The following is a 21,547-nucleotide window of genomic DNA, read 5'->3' on the forward strand; positions in this document are numbered from 1 at the left end:
GAGCCACAGGAGACACGGTTTTATCCCTGGGTGGGGAAGATCACCTGGAGAAGGTAATGGCAACCCACTCCCCTATTCTTGCCTGGAGAATCCCATGGACAGAGGAGCCTGGCAGGCTACAGTCCAGAGGGTCGCAAAGAGTTGGACAAGACTGAAGTGACCTAGCACGCATGCATGCAAGGTTCTGCCAGGGAAAGAGGAAGGACTTCCTCTTTGAATAGGCTGCCATCCTAGCCATCGTAAACCTTAGCGTGTGAACTGCTAGGCTTAGGATATCCTGATGAAAGATTGACCCATCTGATCCCACTGTCCAAATGAAAAGAAATATCAAGAAAATCAACATGCAAACCAAATGTTCAGCAAACCTTTGTTTCTGGGAGACTGGGGCAGGGAGAGGCTATGAAGTCATTTATCATTTTAAAGGTGGCTGTGTCCCTTTAAATGCAATCTGTAATGACTTATGACTCCAGCAACCCTTCTTGATTACTGCCTCTTGCCATTCATTATCACCATGGAAACAGCACTGTTGCCAGCTGTGTGCTTGGTAGTGGAGTGGAGGCGGTGCTATTGACTGGGGACAAGAGGCTAGTACATGGGGTTTCTGGATTTTCAGGACTCTTTTTTTTCAAGAGGAGACAAATTGAGGGCACATGCCTCCCTTCTCCCACTGCAAGCCCCTAGGTGGGGTGTAATCCAGAGAAGCACACCAGACCAGATGGTCTCAATGCCCTTGGGTCTCTCTGGGAAGAAAAGAAGATGAGATCAGAAACACTCCAGCCTGGATGGGAATCCACCAGGCTGCAGAAGGCATGCGGAAGGGGCAAACCATGTGCAAATTTCATTAACACAATTTCTCATGGAGACTCTTCAAGCATGCCAGCCAATCTTCTCTACTGCCTCTTTCCTGAACCTCTACTGTATTACATCTCTAAGAGCTATCTGGAAAATCCATCCAGCCTCCCCTGACCTGACCCAGTCTTAATTGCATCCCTATCTTCCAGTTTGGTTTTCTGCTCCTTTCTTTTGCTCTTCTTGTATATGACCTTGAGCCTTTTATGACTGCCTGCTTTCTCTCATCTCCCCTTTCATATCTAATGAATGATGCTAGCGAGGCAGACTGAGAAGGGAAAGAGACCATCTATTCCAACTTCCTACGGTTACAGACAAGAAAACTGACATCCAAAGTGGTTTCAGGAACTCCCCAAAGCCACTCCGAGATCTCTTGGCAGGCTGAGCACTATAGCTGAGGTCTCTGAATCCCCAGCCCAGTGCTTCTTCCAGCACAAAGGCTTGCTCTGTCATCTTTCCTCCTGGCTTCTTAGGCTAATGTTCTGCCACACAGAAGTATAGTCAAATCTCAGCTCTCTAGGCCAATTATTATTTAGTGTGGAGTAATTCTTGCTTTCACGGAGTGTTTCTCTTTGCAGAACTTAACTTGCTCCAGAGACTTCAGAGAATTCATTCTCACGAGATGGGATGCAGGGCCAGGCTGGCTTACTTATTTTTCTGCTTTATTTAGAGTGAGCATTAAAGTCCCAGGACATGGAAGGGCTAGAAATGGGTATATAAAAAAAGTGCTAGAAAAATCAGAATATTGCACTCTGCACTGCTGAACTCTGCTTGAGCTGTAGGCTGCTAGGGGAATGCGAGACACCATCTCTGGGTTTGCTACAAAAATGTTTCACATAAACATTTCTTGGTTAGCAAAGGAATTTTTTACACATGACGTTGCATTCAACTTCCAAGATCTCTAGAGAATGCCCACAGCCAAAGTCTGGTGTTAGGATAAAGGCAGGCTGGAAAAGTAAAAAGGAGACTATTGACCCGGACCCTAGTCATGGTTCTGCAGCTGAGGTCGCATTGATGTTGTGATTAAGCCCCTTCCACCTTCTGGACCTCTACGGTTTTGTCTGTAACGTCAAGTTGTAACTCAAGGTTATCTGTCCCCTAGAAGACCTAATTGTAACAATAATAACAGAGGTAGGATTGCTACCTTTTAGCCCTATTGTGTAGCTGAGGACTTTTCAAACATCATTATTCCATTAATGTTCATAACCTCTCACATAGGCAGGAATTGCTATCTCAAATTAGAAATAAAGCAATGGATTCAAAAAGACTAAGGATCTTGCCAAGGGTTATTATATACTAATTTAAAGAGGATTCATGCCCAAGTCTGTTGGTCCAAAGCCGTTTTACCAAATGATAATGTCTTTGAGCATTCTATGATTTTACTATTTTTTCTGACTTTTTAAAGCCACATAGTCATTTATTCAATAAGTATCGAGTGACTAAATACATGCAAATTTTTCTTTGTAATATTTGCATTTTAGACATAAACAAAGGACAATACTTTTACCACCTCTCTTGAAGTAACTGTCTTTTGTGATTTTACTTTGATATTATTTTAGACACTCCAGCTTTTGTTTGATTAGTATATTTTTTTTCATCCTTTTACCTATTTGTGGAACCTATTTGTGTCTTTATACTTAAAGCATATTTCTGTTAGATGGTATGTAGTTATTAATAGATCTTCTTATTTTTTGCCTTCTGACAATCTCTGCCTTTTAAATGGATTATTGAGATAACATATTTAATTTAATTATTAATATGATTTGATTTAAGGTGCTGGATATGTGTTTAATATTTGTTTGATCTGTTGCCTTTTTACCCTTTTATAATTTCTTTTGGGTTAATGGATGCTTGGGGCTGGTGCACTGGGACGGCCCAGAGGGAGGGTATGGGGAGGGAGGAGGGAGGAGGGTTCAGGATGGGGAGCACGGGTATACCTGTGGCAGATTCATTTCGATGTTGGGCAAAACTAATACAATATTGTAAAGAAAAAATAAACAGCATCTGAAGAAAAATGAAAAAAAAATATTTTTAAATAATTTAAGAAAAAAAAAAGAAACATATACATTACCATATGTAAAATACATGACCAGTGTAAGTTTGGTGTATGATGCAGGGCAATCGAAGCTGGTGCTCTGTAACAATCTGGAGGGATGAGGTGGGGAGGAAGGTGGGAGGGAGGTTCAAGAGGGAGGGGACACCTGTATACCTAAGGCTGATTCATACTGATGTATGGCAAAAACTTCACAATATTGTAAAATAACTATCTTCCAATTAAAATAAATAAATTTAATAAAAAACCAGAAAAAGTGAAAAAAAAGAAAAAATCTTTTTTGTTAGCTTATTAGATAAGGCTCTTTGATGTGTTACTTTACTGGATGCTTTATGGTTTATATTGTAGTTTATCACAGTCTATCTTCAAATGACACTGTATCACTTTATGTATAGTATAACTTACATTTGTATGTTTTCATGTCTCTATTTCCTGACCTTTGTTCTATTTTTCTCAGAAATTTTATTTCTAATTTTGAATCCCAAAATACTTCACTATTTTTGCTTTAAATGATCAATTATCTTTTTACGGTTTTATTGCTTTTTAGAGGACCTTTGGATTCACAGCAAAATTAAGATAAAGAAGAATATGCAACCTTTTAAGAAGCTGGGAATACATTGATGAACAAGAGAGACAAAACCCTTGTCCTTGTGAAGCTCACAGTCTATTTCATGCATGCAAGGATCTATAATCAGATAAATAAACACGTGACTTTAGGTAGAAGTCAATGTTCGGAAGAAAAAAATTAGGATGATGAGATAAAGCCAGTTTAAGTGGCTTCCTGAGTAAGAGACATCCAGGCTGAGACCTGAAGCAGAAGAATGACCCAGCTATTCAGAGCTGGGGGAGAAGGAAGCCAGGCAGGGAGGAAAAAGAACAGAGTCCTGTGGAGGAAAGGAATTTGGTTTGGCCACCTGATGCGAAGAGCTGACTCACTGGAAAAGACCCTGATGCTGGGAAAGATTGAGGGCAGGAGGAGAAGGGGACGACAGAGGATGAAATGGCTGGATGGTATCACTGACTCATGGACATGAGTTTGGGTAAACTCTGGGAGTTGGTGATGAATGGGGGTTGCTGGCGTGCTGCAGTCCATGGGGTAGCAAAGGGTCAGACACGACTGAGTGACTGAACTGAACTGAACTGAAGGAGAATGAGTGGAGACAAGATGGGAGGAGTCCTGGAGCAGAATGCTGAGGGTGGAAGATGATCTGCTCAGAGTAATAGACAGGAACCAGAGAAATACAGCCCTGAAGGTACTGTGAGATCACAGGGCTCCATTTAAGCGTGAGGAGACATCAAGAGCATGTAGACATGTATAACCAAGATGTATCTATGTGACTACACACTCTCTGCAGTTTAAACATGAAATCGTTTTTAATCTTCCAACACTTACCTCAACTATACTCTATGCAAGTTTCACTAACAACATTTTTTTGTCTTGTTCCTTTGTTTCTGAGCCATTTTCATATATTAGAACACTTTAGCTGTTCTATTCAGTTCTTTAGACCTGGTTGCTTTAATGCCAATCTAAAACTCTCTTTAAGATTTTTGTCTTCTTACATCCTCAGTCAAGACTAGGCCTATCCAAGGCTCTAGCACAGGGACCAGCAATGTTTTTTTGTCAAGGGGCAAATGGTAAATATTTTAGGCTGTGCACGGCCATGTGTTCTCTGTCACAGCTACTCAGCTCTGCAGTTGTAGTGTGAAGGCAGCCATAGACAATATAGAAATGAGCGGATGTGGCAGTATTCCAACAATATTTATGCATGCTGAAATTTGAATTTCATGTAATTTTCAGTTGTCTTGAAATTCTTTTCATTTTCAATTTTTTTTTTCACCCTAACTTGGCTTACAGACAAATGGAGACAGGACAGTTTTGCGTGCTTTGGTGATTTGGAGTTAGAGGAGATATATGAAGTAAATGGTCCACTCTTCATATAATTTATCCTTCTTTTCTTTTTATGTCTTCCATCTGGGGAGCAGGCCCAGGGATGATAAAGGTCTTCTATGTGCTGAGTCATGGTCATTTTGCTGTATTTTCACTGCTGGATGTCACCATTCTTCAGGCCAACATTGAATGGGAGTGGCAGAAACCGCCAATGCCCATCCATATCCTCTTAGCCTATATCTTATTTGTTGACTGACTTCTAACTGCCAGCACCTACATGTCTTTACTTGATGGTTTTCCCTGGCTTCCAGAGGCCCCTCTTATTATGCAGTAGTAGGTTGGAAGTAGTGGGGAATTAATATTCCTCAAGAGCAGCCCTCAAGCAGTCCTCTAGCAATGATTGACAGGAGAGGGCAGGTAAAACCCCAAGCTCCCTCTCCCTGTGGCTATTCCTAAGGCATGTGTTCCTCTGGCCTCAGCAGGATTTAGCTTCAGTTGGCCTCAGTGGCAAATTGATGACTCATTCTCTCTTGGTTGCCTTCCTAACCCTGTTTCACTTCCTATTCTCTTACAAATGTTTTTGAGGATCACCTCCTTAATAAAGTACTTGAACTTGATTCCTTGCCTTAAGACCTGGTTCTAGGGGAATACAAACCAAGATAATGGCATCTAAACTCTCTATGTCAGACGGTGTCCAGTGCGAGTCCCCTTCTAAGATACAAGAGAGCTTCCGAGGTCTTCTGCCAATAGTGAGAAGTGAATATTGTCTTCAAATATTTGAGATTTTATCATAGACAAGATTTTACTTAAACATGGCTCTAGAGGACAGAAATAGGATAATCAAATAAGCATTATGGGAGGTATAACTCAGATAAGAAAGAGAGCTTCCTAAGTCATAGTTATCATGAGTTAATTTCATCTACCTCATAAGTCAGTAAGTTCCTAGTCCATGGGTACAGACACATGAAATTTGATGGTGACTTCTTGGTGGGGATATTAAGGAGTAGACAATCAACTGACTGAAGTTAGACATGCATATGCATTAAGGTTCCTTCACATTATTGCATTTTGGGATTAAATAAATAAAAAAAAATCCTGAAGCACTGGGAAAGGTAAACAAACCACATGTCAGAAATTTATACGCCACAGAAAAGAGACTTTATCCAAATTGTGATGACAGAGTTTAGAAAATTGTTTCTTATCCAAATCCTCATAACTCATGTCACAAGATAGGTTTCAAAGGATCTTGAAACTGTTGATGTGGAGAACAGTGACTCATAGCCCAGTCTGACACATCTTTGTACCTGAAGAGACATTTTTCCAGAGCTGAACAACCATAATCTCCCCTAGGAAGAATTATGGCACCATTACCTGCCTTCCAGTGGCTCTTTTTCCTCTCTTCCCAGAGAAAACTGAGCAAAAAGTAAAATATCTTACTGCTTTCAAAACCATGTCAAGTATTTATTGGGGCAATTCTCTAGTTGTCACCTCCGATTGCAAGCCATGGTCATGTTATAAATCTTATTAGTGTCATACTCATGAAAGAGACCAGCCTGACTTGGGTACTTGGTTAGCAGGTCTTTCCTACTTCCCACAGAATGGGATTTTAAAATTTCATGTGGAAACTGGAAAGGGTAATGGAGATTAAGAAGTGGCCAAAAAGTACCAGAAAGAGAATGAATCAGTTAGAATCTCAAGCAATGGAGTTAGAAATGTTTCAGAGAATGTCAGCACTGAATCTTGTGTACCAGTGCTGAAAGAAAGGAAGGAACACCACATCGGCCATGGTACCAGCTGACCAGAGTTCTTGTCTGTTTTGGGCCTATTTTACTGGGAAACAAGAAGTAGTTGATTCCTCGACAAGTAGTTCGATTTTTTCACTTTTAAAATAAAGCGATTGAAACATTGACTGCTAAGTTCCTTTCAGGTTTAAAACTGAGTGATTTACAGCTATATCAATTATTATTCGTTTTCAAAGTATTTTTTTATATATATTCACTCAATAATATGAGATTAATATCCACATATGAAATATATATAAACATATATTTGTTCATATATATATACAAGTTTGTATATATATGTATTTGTTTATATATATGTTTGTATATGTACATAGATGGTTGTATTCACTTAGTATACTTATAAGTACATTTACACAATTGTATGTATATACATACAAATATAGTATGTGTATGTGCATGAAAAAATAAGAAAGCAGAATGAGGAATATCAAGTAGAGGGATACAATTTCAAAAAATGTTAGAGGTGGGGAAAAGAACTGCTTCATCTTCATCAGTTGAAGATGGCTTCCTGGAAGAAGTAGAATTTTATCTATTATTTAATAAAGGAATGATAAGTTCTAAATGGATTGATGGTGATGGGTGGTGTGTGGTCATGTCATTTGCACAAATAATATCTTGAGAGCAGACTTGGATCTGAGTGGGTCAATCCTTTTAAGATGGCATTAAAGTCATCCTGACAATGGCCATGGGCAGGGATTTTTCAGCTGGATTAGTAGACAGACCATTTCAGTATTAGCTAGCTATGTTTTGGTGATCTACTTTTGCTGAGCATCTAATTTTACCAGGTGCTAGAAATACCTAGAAATTAGGAAAATAAGTCAGACCTATTAGGAAAGTAAGTGCTGAAAACAAAATAAGATGTGGTGTCTGCTTTTAAGAAGCTGACAACATGATAAGGAATAAAGATTAAAGAAAGATGTATTTATTAAAACATGTACTAAGTTCAAAGTAACAAAGAAGAGGAGGAGAAGGAAATAAACACAGAAAGAACAGACAGCATAGAAAGCTTGATGGCAAGAGACAGGGACAACTGGATGAGCCTAGAGATATTGTTGAAGCATGAAGCAAGGGATGAAATGGTTGTAGATGGTAGAAACACCAGATTGTGAAAGACTTAAAAAGGATGGTAAAGATATTGGAGTCTACCACGTTTAATGCACAGCAGTGATATGATCTTAATTTGCACCTACTGGAGAGTAGCTTGGAGGAAGACTAGACTGCAAGTAGGTAGCTGTTGTTCAGTAGCTCAGTTGTGTCTGACTCTTTGCGACCCCATGGACTGCAGCACACCAGGCTTCCCTGTCCTTCACCAACTCCCAGAGTTTGCTCAAACTCATGTCCACTGAGTCCGTGATGCCATCCAACCGTCTCATCCTCTGTCGTCCCCTGCTACTGCCTTTGATCTTTCCCAGCATCAGGATCTTTTCTAATGAGTCAGCTCTTTGCATCAGGTGGCCAAAATATTGGAGCTTCAGCTTCAGCATCAGTCCTTTCAGTAAATATTCAGGGTTGATTTCCTTTTGAATTGACTGATTTGATCTCCTTGCTGTCCAAGTTTCTCTCAAAAGTTTTCTCCAACAACACAGCTGAAAAGCATCAATTCTTTGGTGCTCAGCCTTCTTGATGGTCCAACTCTCACATCCATACATGACTACTGGAAAAACCATCGCTTTAACTATGCAGACCTAACGTAGGGAGAGAGAGAGGCTATTATGGTCACTCAAGTGGACAAAAAAGGAGAATCACAGGTATGAAAGTGAGGATGAAGAGAAGACGGCTCTGTTAGTTCCTGTGGCCACCGTAACAAAGTACCACAATCTTGGCGGCTCGAAGCAGCTCTGAGAGTTCTGGAGGACAGAAGTTAGAAGTCGTAGTGTGGTAGGGCCATGGCCATTCCAGAGTTTCTTACGGGAAATCCATTCCTTGCCTCTTCTGGCTTCTGGTGGGTGGGAGCGTTCTTTGATGGTATTTGCAGCTTGCAGAATCTCTGCCTCTCTTCCCATCACCTTCTCCTCGGCATGTCTTAAATCTCCCTCTGCCTTTCTTGTATACAGATACTTGTTCTGGTAGTTAGAACTCACTTGTATAATTCAGAATGATCTCCTCATCTCAAGATCCTTAATATAATTGAATTTACAAAATTTTTTTTCCCCTCAAATAAGGTAACACTTACAACTTCCAGGAATTAGGATGTGGACATATCTTTGGGGGCATTATTCAGCTCACTACTATGACAGATAGTAGGAACATAGAAGATGGAGAAAATGGTGATCAAGAAGGATCAGGGAAGAAAGTCTAGTTTCATACATAAAGTTCTAATCACCAGATGAAACATAAAATAGTAAAGGAGGAGTGGATTGAGAAATTATGATGATGAGTCTTATTTTGGACTGAATGAGTATGAGCTGCTCTTGGTTATCCAAGTAAAGACATATGATCCTGAAGTTTAAGAAAGGGGTCTGATAGAACACACCTATTTGGGAGCCAGTGTCTGTAAACTAGCCTGGGAGTCAAGGCAATAGCTTAGAACGAATGTGTGGTGACATAAGCAGTAGATCAGTGAGGTAACTCTAGGGAACACCAGCTTGAGTGAGGCAGGAAAATTCAAGTTTACAGTTAAAGTAGGCACTTAGAGAAAAAAAAATGGTCCCATATGAAATGGGAAGACCAGGTGAGTACATAGATGTCAAGCAAAAATAAAATATCAAGAACCAAATACTCCAAAATGTCAAGCTTAACAGACTTCTGGCAATAATGGCTGGTTTTCCTGACATTTAGGACTTGTGCTATGAACACCACACGCATCTTGGAATCTTCACCACTGTCCTGTGGTATAGCTGCAAAGATTCTACCTTTAGAGAGGAACTAAGGGTTCTAGAAAAGCTTTTGATTCAAGATCACAAAGCTAGTCCATGGCAGAGCTCAGATTCAAAGGCAGGTCTCTCTGACTTGAGAATATATGATCTTAGGCAATCTCTATACAGTCTTTTTTTTAAACCTTGGTTGGAACAGGAGAGGAGGAGAGAGGAGCACACAAATATAGCAAGTGTTCACTGGTTTTCCTAGAGATTGGCTGATAAAGGAAAGAGAGAGACTGAATGGCTAGCAGAGACTAACTACAGGCCAGATGATTTTTAAAGGACATGTGAGCCTTGATCATGTTTATAGTATAAGGAGAAGGACCCTAAAAGGAAAGAATTAATTATAAAGAGATAGCTGATTACCCAGGTTTGTGGAAGAGGGGAGAGGTTCAAAGGTATAGGTGGTTGTACTTCCTTTTGAATCTCAGTTTTCTTTTTAAAGTTGTTATTGGATACACTGTTGTATTAGTTTCTAATGTATAGCGAAGTGTATCAGCTATACATACACATACATCCCCGCTTTTTTGGATTTCCTTCCCATTTAGGTCATCACCGAGCATTGAGTAGAGTTCCCTGTGCTGTACGGTAGGTCCTCATTATTTACCCTCTTTATACACGGTATAAGAGTGTATATATGTCAACCCCAATCTTCCAAATTCACCCCCTCCCTCTCCCCACTTGGTAAGCACACATTTGTTCTCTACATCTGTGTCTCTATTTCTGTTTAAGGTCATCTATGAATTTTTTTTTTTCATATTCCACTTGTGTTAATATATGGCATTTGTTTTCCTCTTTATGATTTACTTCACTGTGTATGACAATCCCTGGGTCCATCATGTCTCTACAGAAGCTCATTTTTCTTAACTGAAAAATACAGACAGTAATAAACTCATCACTTACAGGATGGTTGTGCAGATTAATTGAAATAAAGTCCCCAAGAGCACTTTGTAAGCTAATTACCACTCTAATCATTGGTTTGTTATCCTTAAAATATTATCTAGATGAGATGGATTGGTTGGCAAAGTGACCACAAAGAAGCTGGAACATACCTACTCATGTGGGTGACAGTTCTCTACACTTCAACTGGCAAGAGATAGAGAACAAGGGGATCTTAAGTCATAGAAACTGTTTCTTGGGAAACTCAGTGGAGTTTCATTCTTCCTGCCTTTATCTATCTCTGACCAGAGCTAATTTGAACCCAGGAAAGTTCTAGCTGAGGACACAGGGGCTGTAACAACTATCAAGTACATACTGGTGGGAATCAAGGTTGGATTGAGGGTGCTGATAAAATGTTTTGCAACCGGATCTTCAGGTGGAAAAAGCCCTTATATAACATTTCCTGATGTCCTGGAAAAATTACTTCCTTCGTGGCAGGTTTCAGTCTACCAAGTTAGAATGGAGTTGAAAGAGATTTACATAGTTAGCCTGTGAGTCAGCATGAGAAGGCTCCAGCACTTGCTATAAAAGAAACTTGTGAATATTTCAACTCTCATTTTCAGAGATGGAAACAAAAGCTTAGCAGGATGAAATATCTGGCCTAATTTTGTGGAGCTAGCCCACTGGGGAGCAGTGGTTAAAAACAGTGGTCACACATACAAAACATTATGCAGCATATTTTATTTTTGATGTTGATTCAAGTGTTGAGATCCCAAATTCCATAATATTCCTGTTAATTTCTGTGATACCTTTTAGGCACTTCTAATTATTTTCACTCCTGTTCCTGGAATACATAATCAGATGTTTCTGCCTTTACATTGTTAAAGTCCAAGGGAACATGGAAGATTTATAAAGTCCTTCTTCCCAGACCAGTCTTTCGACTTAAGGCAAACAAATTTCAAAATATTAACTTTGCCGTAGATAAAGTGAATATTAAGAAAATGATTTGTGCTGCAATGAAGTGATCTATATTATCCTGAGTCCAACATTAGAGAGACTTATCCGTAGACTTAAGCCAAGACAGACCTTACTTTCTTCTTGTTGAATCTTAAGGCACTGAAAACTAAGAAGAGTTTGCCCCTCCTTCCCTGAAAGTGGGTCACTCACCAACGAAAGAGAGAGAAGGGGGAGGCTGTTTATGGTTTATGTCCAAGTATTCTTCTTTCCAAACTATGCAAATAGTTTACTCCCCTTCCTTTTATCTGGGAATTAGCCCCAATCCTCAAACTCAAAAAAAAAAAAAAAAAAAAAAGGAAAAATTGAAAAATTCATTCTATGAGACCAGTATTACTATGATACAACAACCACACAAAGACATCACACATTAAAAAGAGAGAGAGAGAGAGAGAGAGAGAGAGAGAGAGAGAGCTATATCCCTCATATAGATGCAAAAATCCTCAACCAAATACTAGCAACTGAATCTAGCAATATATAAAAAGGATTATACACTAACCAAGTGGGATTAATCCCAGAAGTGCAAGGTTGGTTCAATGTATGAAAAGCAATCAAGTAAACACACATATTTGGAGAAGGAAATGGCAGCCCACTCCAGTATTCTTGCCTGGAGAATCCCAGGGAAGGAGGAGCCTGGTGGGCTGCCATCTATGGGGTTGCACAGAATTGGACACGACTGAAGTGATTTAGCAGCAGCAGCAGCAGCAAACACACATATTACTAGAGAAAAGGGGGCAGGGACACATAATCATCTCAATAGATTCAGAAGAAACTATTTGACGAAATCCAATACCCTTTCATGACAACTGTTGTTGTTCTGTGGCTAAGTTGTGTCCGACTCTTGGTGACCTCATGGACTGTGGCATGTCAGGTCCCTCTGTCCTCCACTATCTCCCAGAGTTTACTCAAACTCAAGTCTATTGAGTTGCTGATGCTATCTAATCATCTCATCCTCTGCTGCCTCCTTCTCCTTTTGCCTTCAACCTTTCCCATCATCAGATGAATGAATTGGCTTTTGGCTCTTTACATAATGTGGCCAAAGTATTGAAGCTTCAACTTCAGCAACATTCCTTCCAATTAATATTCACGTGGATTCATGATAACAGCACTCAATACACTAGAAAAGAAAATCCATTTGCAAAATGCAAATGGAGCTTTCTTCATATGAAAGGAAACATCATCAGAAATAGGCAGAAAATTTCTTCCTCAAAGATTAAACAGAAATGTGAATTTCATCAATCACCTTGATTTCCTGACCCCAGCCTGAAAAGAGACATTTTATGGGCCCAGTAGCTATGGCTAGAAGGAATGGAGAAAACAATTCTGAAGCGGGCCTGGGCAGACTGCACGCTGTGCATGCTCAGCCACTCAGTCATGTTCAACTCTTTGTGACTGTATGGACTGTAGCCCGCCAAGCTCCTCTGCCCATGGGATTATCCTGGCAAGAATATTGCAGTGGGTTGCCATTTCCTCCACCAGGGGATCTTCTTGACCCAGGGATCAAACCCAAGTCTCCTGTGGCTCCTGCATTGCAGGCAGATTTTTAACCACTGAGGCATCTGGGAAGCCCCAAATTGCATGCTAAGACACGATTATACAAGCATTGGTTTAAATTTTGAATGATTATTTATTAGCTGTATGATCTTTGGGCATTTTTAGCTTTGTGAGACTGTTTCCTCATCTGTAGAATTATTATAGTCTTTCTTATTTCCCAAGGTCATTATAGAGTCAGGACTAGCATGTGTGGAGAGCATAGCATGGTCAATAGTCAGGCACAGATTAGGCACTCCCTAAAAGGCTGTGAAAAGAAGAGAAGGGAAAAGGAAATATATAAGCATCTGAATGCAGAGTTCCAAAGAATAGCAAGAAGAGATAAGAAAGCCTTCCTCAGCGATCAATGCAAAGAAATAGAGGAAAACAACAGAATGGGAAAGACTAGAGATCTCTTCAAGAAAATTAGAGATACCAAGGGAACATTTCATGCAAAGATGGGCTCAATAAAGGACAGAAATGGTATGGACCTAACAGAAGCAGAAGAGATTAAGAAAAGCTGGCAAGAATACACAGAAGAACTGTACAAAAAAGACCTTCATGACCAAGATAATCACGATGGTGTGATCACTCACCTAGAGCCAGATATCCTGGAATGTGCAGTCAAGCAGGCCTTAGGAAGCATCACTACGAACAAAGCTAGTGGAGGTGATAGAATTCCAGTTGAGCTATTCCAAATCCTGGAAGATGATGCTGTGAAAGTGCTGCACTCAATATGCCAGCAAATTTGGAAAACTCAGCAGTGGCCACAGAACTGGAAAAAGTCCATTTTCATTCCAATCCCTAAGAAAGGCAATGCCAAAGAATGCTCAAACTACCGCACAGTTGCACTCATCGCACATGCTAGTAATGCTCAAAATTCTCCAAGCCAGGCTTCAGCAATACGTGAACCGTGAATTTCCAGATGTTCAATTTGGTTTTAGAAAAGGCAGAGGAACCAGAGATCAAATTGCCAACATCTGCTGGATGATCAAAAAAGCAAGAGAGTTCCAGAAAAACATCTATTTCTGCTTTATTGACTATGCCAAAGCCTTTGATTGTGTGGATCACAATAAACTGGAAAATTCTGAAAGAGATGGGAATACCAGACCACCTGACCTGCCTCTTGAGAAACCTATATGCAGGTCAGGAAGCAACAGTTAGAACTGGACATGGAACAACAGACTGGTTCCAAATAGAAAAGGAGTATATCAAGGCTATATATTGTCACCCTGCTTATTTAACTTCTATGCAGAATACATCGTGAGAAACTCTGGGTTGGAAGAAGCACAAGCTGGAATCAAGATTGCTGGGAGAAATATCAATAACCTCAGATATGCAGATGACACCACCCTTTTGGCAGAAAGTGAAGAGGAACTCAAAAGCCTCTTGATGAAAGTGAAAGAGGAAAATGAAATAGTTGGCTTAAAGCTCAACATTCAGAAAACTAAGATCATGGCATCTGGTCCCATCACTTCATGGGAAATAGATGGGGAAACAGTGGAAACAATGTCAGACCTTATTTTTGGGGGCTCCAAAATCACTGCAGATGGGGATTGCAGCCACGAAATTAAAAGACGCTTACTCCTTGGAAGGAAAGTTATGACCAACCTAGATAGCATATTCAAAAGCAGAGACATTACTTTGCCAACAAAGGTTCATCTAGTCAAGGCTATGGTTTTTCCAGTGGTCATGTATGGATATGAGAGTTGGACTGTAAATAAAGCTGAGCACTGAAGAATTGATGCTTTTGAACTGTGGTGTTGGAGAAGACTCTTGAGAGTCCCTTGGACTGCAAGGAGATCCAACCAGTCCATCCTAAAGGAGATCAGCCCTGGGATTTCTTTGTAAGGACTGATGCTAAAGCTGAAACTCCAGTACTTTGGTCACCTCATGTGAAGAGTTGACTCATTGGAAAAGACTGATGCTGGGAGGGATTGGGGGCAGGAGGAGAAGGGGATGACAGAGGATGAGATGGCTGGATGGCATCACAGACTCGATGGACATGAGTTTGCGTGAACTCCGGGAGCTGGTGATGGACAGGGAGGCCTGGCGTGCTGCGATTCATGGGGTCGCAAAGAGTCGGACATGACTGAGCGACTGAACTGAGCTGAGCTGAGTGATAACTTCACGGTTATCCATAGTTATGGGGAGCAGGACAGTAGGATGTGAGGTGACTCAGGGCAGCTAAAGGGATCCCACTTAAGAAGTGGGTTTGGGTACAAACCCTAACAAATTGAAATCAGTATCTAAAAGCAATATCTGCACCCATGTTTATTGCCACGTTGTTCACAATAGTAAGATGTGGAAACAACCTCAGTGTCAATTAAGGGATGAATGGATAAAGAAAATGTGGAGTAAATACAAAGTGGGATAGTATTCAGCCATAAAGAGGAAAGAAATCCTGCCATTTGTGACAACATGGATAAACCCAGAGGGCATTATGCTAAGTGAAATAAGTCAGAGGAAGACAAATACTGTATGATTTCATTTATATGTGGAATCTTCGAATGCCAAACACAGAAAAAAAGAGTAGAATGGTGGTTGTCAGGGGCTAGGGGATGGGGAAAATGGGAAGATGGTGTTCAAAGGGTACAAACTCCCAGTTATAAGATAGATAAATTCTGGGGCTCTAATATAGAGCATGATCACTGTAGTTAGCAGTACAATATCGTATATTTGAGAGTTGCTCAGAAAGCAGATTTTAAAAATTCTCACCATGACCACAACAAAAATAAATGGCAATTTTGTGAGATGAAGAATGTATTAACTAGCCCTACTGTGGAGATCTACTTGCAATATACACATGTATTAAATTATCACATTTTACACCTTACACTTATACTATTATGTCAGTTATATCTCAATATAGCTGGAAAAAAAAAAAAAGAAAAAATGGAGTAGGTCAGATCTCAAAAAGAAGAAAGCAAGAGAAGTTCTCTTTAGTTTATTCTATGGTAGCCTGTGCAATCCTGGGTAAGTCATGAATCTGATTCTTGCATTCACTTCCCCCATCTGGAAAATGGAACAGTTGGGTTATGCAGTCTTTGGGGTCTCTTTTAGTTCTAAAACTCAGTGACTCTACAAAGTGGAGAAAACCATGTGCAACCTTTTGAGTATAATTGTAGACTGTGTTTGAATATAAGTTCCAGTTTAGCTCTACCAAAGGTAAGAAGAGGAGGGAACATCAACATGATGACACACTCCTTTTTGGCTCTGAAAGGCTGCCAGATTGTGTCTAAATTTAAACCACTTTCTGCAGGCCAAAGAGTTGCCTGTGGACAGCTTGACGATCAATCTTTCAACACACATAACTCTTTTCCTTGTCATCTCGGTGTGGGGAATGTGAGCACTTCAAGCTTCCTCCTCCAGAGTTGTCAATCTGGCACCTGTCACTAGCATCTGATTCATTATAAAAATATTTAATTCTTCCAAGATGAATTGGCAGAATGTCCAAAGAGGGAATAAAAGGCACAGGGGAGATGGAAAATGCTGTTTTCAGAGAGGGCTTCTGTTTGGCTCAGAATCCAATAAATATTTTTGGAAGGGAAGCCAAACCCAATGGTTTTATTCATCACCAATATCAGTAGCATCATCTTGGTCAAATTCAGCAGCAATGTTAATAACCCACTGATTGTTCTGCTTCTCAGGTGGTGCTAGTGGTAAAGAATCTGCCTGCCAGTGCAGAAAATATAAGAGATGTGGGTTCGATCCCTAGGTCGGGAAGATCCCCTGGAGGAGGGCATGGCAATCCACTCCAGTATTCTTGCCTGGAGAATACCATGGACAGAGCAGCCTGGCAGGCTACAGCCCGTAGGGTCTCAAAGTCAGATAAGACTGCAGAGATTTAGCGTGCATACTAATTGTTCTAGCCTCTAAGGCTGTCTCTGGTGAGAATGCCTATCTCCTCTAATCTTTGGTAGCCCTACACATTCAAAGTCAAAGTTAAGAAACTGGCAGACCTGTTCCTCTTCCAAGATCTTTAACTTAGGAGGCCTTTCTAATTCCAACCTTAAAAGAACTTTGATAGCTTCCCACACCTATAGAAATAATGTTCAAAGCCTCACTTTCAAAGATCAAAAAATTGTCATATGCCTTCAACTTATTTTCCCTGCATCAACTATTTCCATCATTCTGAACTGATCATGACCCCTGGCTTTATGTTCACCTTGTTCTGGGATGATCTTTCTTAATAGCTTTACTTCAGAGTTTCTCAACCTCATGTCTAATGACATTTGGGACCAGATAACTCTTTGCTGTTTGGGTAAACTCCGGGAGTTGGACAGGGAGGCCTGGCACGCTGTGGTCCACGGGGTCACAAAGAGTCAGACACGACTCAGCAACTGAACTGAACTGAATTCTTTGCTGTGGGAGCAGTTTGCGCATTGTAGGAGGTTTTGCAGCATCCCTGGCATATCCCAAGTATGACAAACAAAAATGTCCACTGAAGCATAAAACTGCCTCTGATTGAGAGCCATTTCTCTACTTGGAAAACTTGTAACCAGCTTTCATTATGCAGTTCAAACGTCACATCTTCTGTAGAGCATTTCTAACTTCTCTAGGAAAATTGACTGATTTCCTCCCGTAACTTTATTATCACTGTGGTCAGGTACAGTCTGTTGTAGCTATTTCTGTAAATACTTGTCTCTTCAACTAGACCAAGATTCTCTAGGGAAAAGACCTTGTCGTATTCATCACCGTATTCTTATTTAATAGCTGGCACTGGAACTATGGCTAGTGATCAAAATCTGTAAATTTATCTGATGTTTATATCAGTCCTGTGATGTAAAAAGAGCAAATATTATTTTTTAATTAGGCAGATCATTTTTCCATCGGGCAGATGTACTTCCAACTGCAAGTGACAAATATAACTCAAATTGGCCTGGGAAAAATAAGACATATAATGGCTCACATATTTAGAAAAAGGATATATACAGATTTAGACTTCAGGCATAGCTGGATCCAGGTGAATGATCCTGAGCAGGAAAAATGTTAGTTCAGATCAGGTGTTCAGAAATTTTTAGGTGTTGAGAAATTAAAAAAAAAAAAAAAAAAAATAGTGAACTAGCCCAAAGCAGAGGGTTAGGAAGAGTGAGGATGGGAGAAAATGACAGTGTGGATTTTATTCAAGTTTGCTTTAACCTCAGTTCTAATGCCTCTGATAGAAGAGAAAAATGGTGTATTTGAGATAAGGATTAAGGTTTCTATTATATCACATAAATGTACTCAAGATTCACTGACTTTCAGATTCTGATTAAAGTTTAATGTTTTCCAGGATGAAAGAATCTAGAAATGTGTGATTTTATAGTCCTAGCAATACTCATTCCCAAGAATAACTTTAAATTTAGTCAGTAATTCTGCTATTCATTGATGTCTGTCACCTAAACTTAATGACTGTGTTCTGGGTGCAAACTTCTCTTTGCACCAATGATAAGTCATTCTTCTCTTACCTTTGACTACTAGGCCTAGGAATTATTAACTTGTGCCTTTTTAGGAATTTCTCTTTTTCCCCCCTGAGGGAAAGCCCAGCCATCGACCACACAGTAGAATAGCTGGGACTTAAAGCTGCATTTCCTGACACATGAGTGATACATTTTCTTTATCAATAATAGGGCTTCCCAGGTGGCTCAGTGGCAAAGAAATCTCCTGCCAATGCAGAAGAAACAGGTTTGATCCCTAGAGGAGGAAAAGACAACTCACTTCAGTATTCTTGCCTGGGGAATCCCATGGACAGAGAAGCCTGATGGGTGATAGTCCATGGGGTTGCAAAGACCTGGACACAATTGAGCATGCACACATCAATGTTGACATACTGTAAATTAAAACGCAATAAACTTCATAGGAAGGGAGAACCATAATTGGGGAGATAGGTAAATTCCCTAGACTACAGATCAGATAGGGGTTTTTTAGGGATCTAGAAGAGTTGCAATTTGGAGACACCATACAAGGCAGCTTTTATGGAGCAAGACTTTCCCTCAAGCTGAAGACACACCTCTCTGAGCTGAGAAAATCCTATAAAGTGAAGACACTCAGACTAAGTATGGGGCAATGCAGACTCTGGCAAGACTTTAGTCAAGTCACAGAATCATGGAATATAGGAGAAAGGAGAGATTTTAACCATAAATTGCAAGCCTGTTGATGGTATAGATATTGGTGCAGAGGGACGCAGTTCTGGGCCAAAACTGCAGAGCGGCTGAGTCAGGATTAGAGCCAAGATGTGTTAATACTGCACTTGGAGACCAGTATTTCCTTTGGTGTTCATGATGTTCCTACTATATATGTATTATTATTATTATTATCTCCAGTTTAGAATAGTGCCATTTGTATCCAAAGTGACTTAATCAGCATCCTTTATCAATTTCCGTGATGAAATCACAGTGCTGGAATTAGCCTCCTTATGACAAGCTCAGGTTCCTTTTTTCAGTATTGTTCATAAAATAAGAGCAGAAGACTATGGGCCCTTCCTGTTCTGGGACAGGTAACAACTCCTCTGCTTGATGAACCTTTGTCAGAAACCATCCTGTGTATACTAGGGAGATTCCTTAAAGGCAGTCTCCTGTGAGAGCTAAGGCAGATGGATTCTGAGAAGGAGCTTTTGGGGAAGCAATGAATGATTTCACTATAAAAAGTATAGTGTGAACCCAAATGTGCTTAGCTTTTTAGTTACATTATCACATTTAATCATCAGGATCATCCACTGATCAGATTTTGCCTTGCTTTACAGATAAAGAAACGGAGGCTCAGGAAGAGGTCATGATCAAGGTCATGCAGATATTAATCTGAGGTTTCAATCTCTTTGTGTTGCCAAGTCTACCCTCTCTCTATGCTCCCTCCAGACCATTCCATTAAGGCCAGAAGTGTAGGAATAAAGATAATCTGATTTATTTTTTTACTAAAATTAAGATTAAATCCACATAGTTTACCACCTGTCTGCATCTCATCTGCCTTTCTGCATGAAGTGAAACTAGACTCCGACTCTTTGTGATTCCATGAACTATACAGTCCATGGAATTCTCCAGGCCTAAAAACTGGAGTGGGTAACCGTTCCCTTCTCCAGGGAATCTTCCCAGCCCAGGGATCAAACCCAGGTCTCTTGCATTGCGGGCGGATTCCTTACCAGCTGAGCCACTGGGGAAGCCCAAGAATGCTGGAGTGGCTAGCCTATCCCCTCTCCAGAGAATCTTCCTGACTCAGGAATCTAATTGGAGTCTCCTTGCATCACAGGCAGATTCTTTACCAACTGAGCTCTCAGGGAAGCCCTTACATATAGTCTGCGGGAAGCAGAAATCAAACTGAAGCCCCATTCAGAGGACTACACTCATCTTTCTTCCCAGGACTCGCAGTTTGCTTCTTCCAAATGGAGTGAAAAGGGATTCCTTACTCAATCCCAACTCAGGTTTCAGGGGCTTGCCTCTCTCTCATTTTCCAAAAATGTAAGCCTGGTGAGTGATGACTCCTTGACTTTTTAAAGTTACTAATTTTATAGGAGTTTTAGGGAAGGTATGGGGAATATTTGTTTTCAAAATAAAAATAAGAATTTGATGATAGCTGAACTGGCACTTACAGTATTTTGGGAAAGAGTAATGGTCTAGGAATGAACTACGTCTGGGTCCTAACACTAGAACTGCCTCTCATGTGAGGTGAATTTAGGCTAGATTCTGGTTGCTCAGAGTTCAAACACTCTGAGCTTCTGTTTACTTATCAGGAGAAAAAATAAAAAAGAGTTCAGTAGTAGTCACTGTATCTTCGATATAATAATGATAACAATAATACACACCTAATGATACTGTTTTCTTAAAGATTAAATGATATAAAATAGTTGCATATTTAGTACTGACTCATAGTAAGCATTTTGTATAATACATATATTATATATATCTGGGCTTCCCAGGTGGGGCTAGTGGTAAAGAATCCACCTGCCAATGCAGAAGATGTAAGAGATGCATTCGATCCTTGGGTCAAGAAGATCCCCTTGGAGGAGGGCATGGGAATCCACTCCATTATTCTTGCCTGGAGAATCCCATGGACAGAGGAGCCTGGTGGGCTACAATCCATGGGGTTGGAAAAGAGTCAGAAATGACTGAAGTGACTTAGCAAGCATACCTACATTATATATATAAATACATATATTATGTGTGTGTGAATGCTCAGTTACTAAGTCATGTCTGACTCTGCAACCCAAGGACTGTAGCCCTCCAGGCTCTTCTGTCCATGGGATTCTCCAGGCAAAGATACTGGAGTGGGCTGCCGTTGTCTTCACCAGTATTATGTACTGATGTTCAGTCTCTCAGTCCTATTTGACCCTTTGTGACCCCCTGGACTGCAGCATGCCAGGCTTCCCTGTCCTTCACCATCTCCCAGAGCTTACTCAAACTCTTGTCCACTGAGTCGGTGACGCCATCCAACCATCTCATCCTCTGTCATCCCCTTTTCCTCCTGCCTTCTATCTTTCCCAGCATCGGGATCTTTTCCAATGAGTTGGCTTTTTGCATAAAGTGGCCAAAGCATTGGAGCTTCAGCTTTAGCATCAGCCCTTCCAATGAATATTCAGGACTAATTTCCCTTAGGACGGACCAGTTTGATCTCCTTGCAGTCCAAGGGACTCTCAAGGGTCTTCTCCAACACTACAGGTCAAAAGCATCAGTTCTTCAGCACTCAGCTTTCTTTATAG

The sequence above is a fragment of the Bos indicus genome, chromosome 8, assembly GCF_029378745.1.
Source record: "Bos indicus isolate NIAB-ARS_2022 breed Sahiwal x Tharparkar chromosome 8, NIAB-ARS_B.indTharparkar_mat_pri_1.0, whole genome shotgun sequence".
Taxonomy (NCBI): Eukaryota; Metazoa; Chordata; class Mammalia; order Artiodactyla; family Bovidae; genus Bos; species Bos indicus.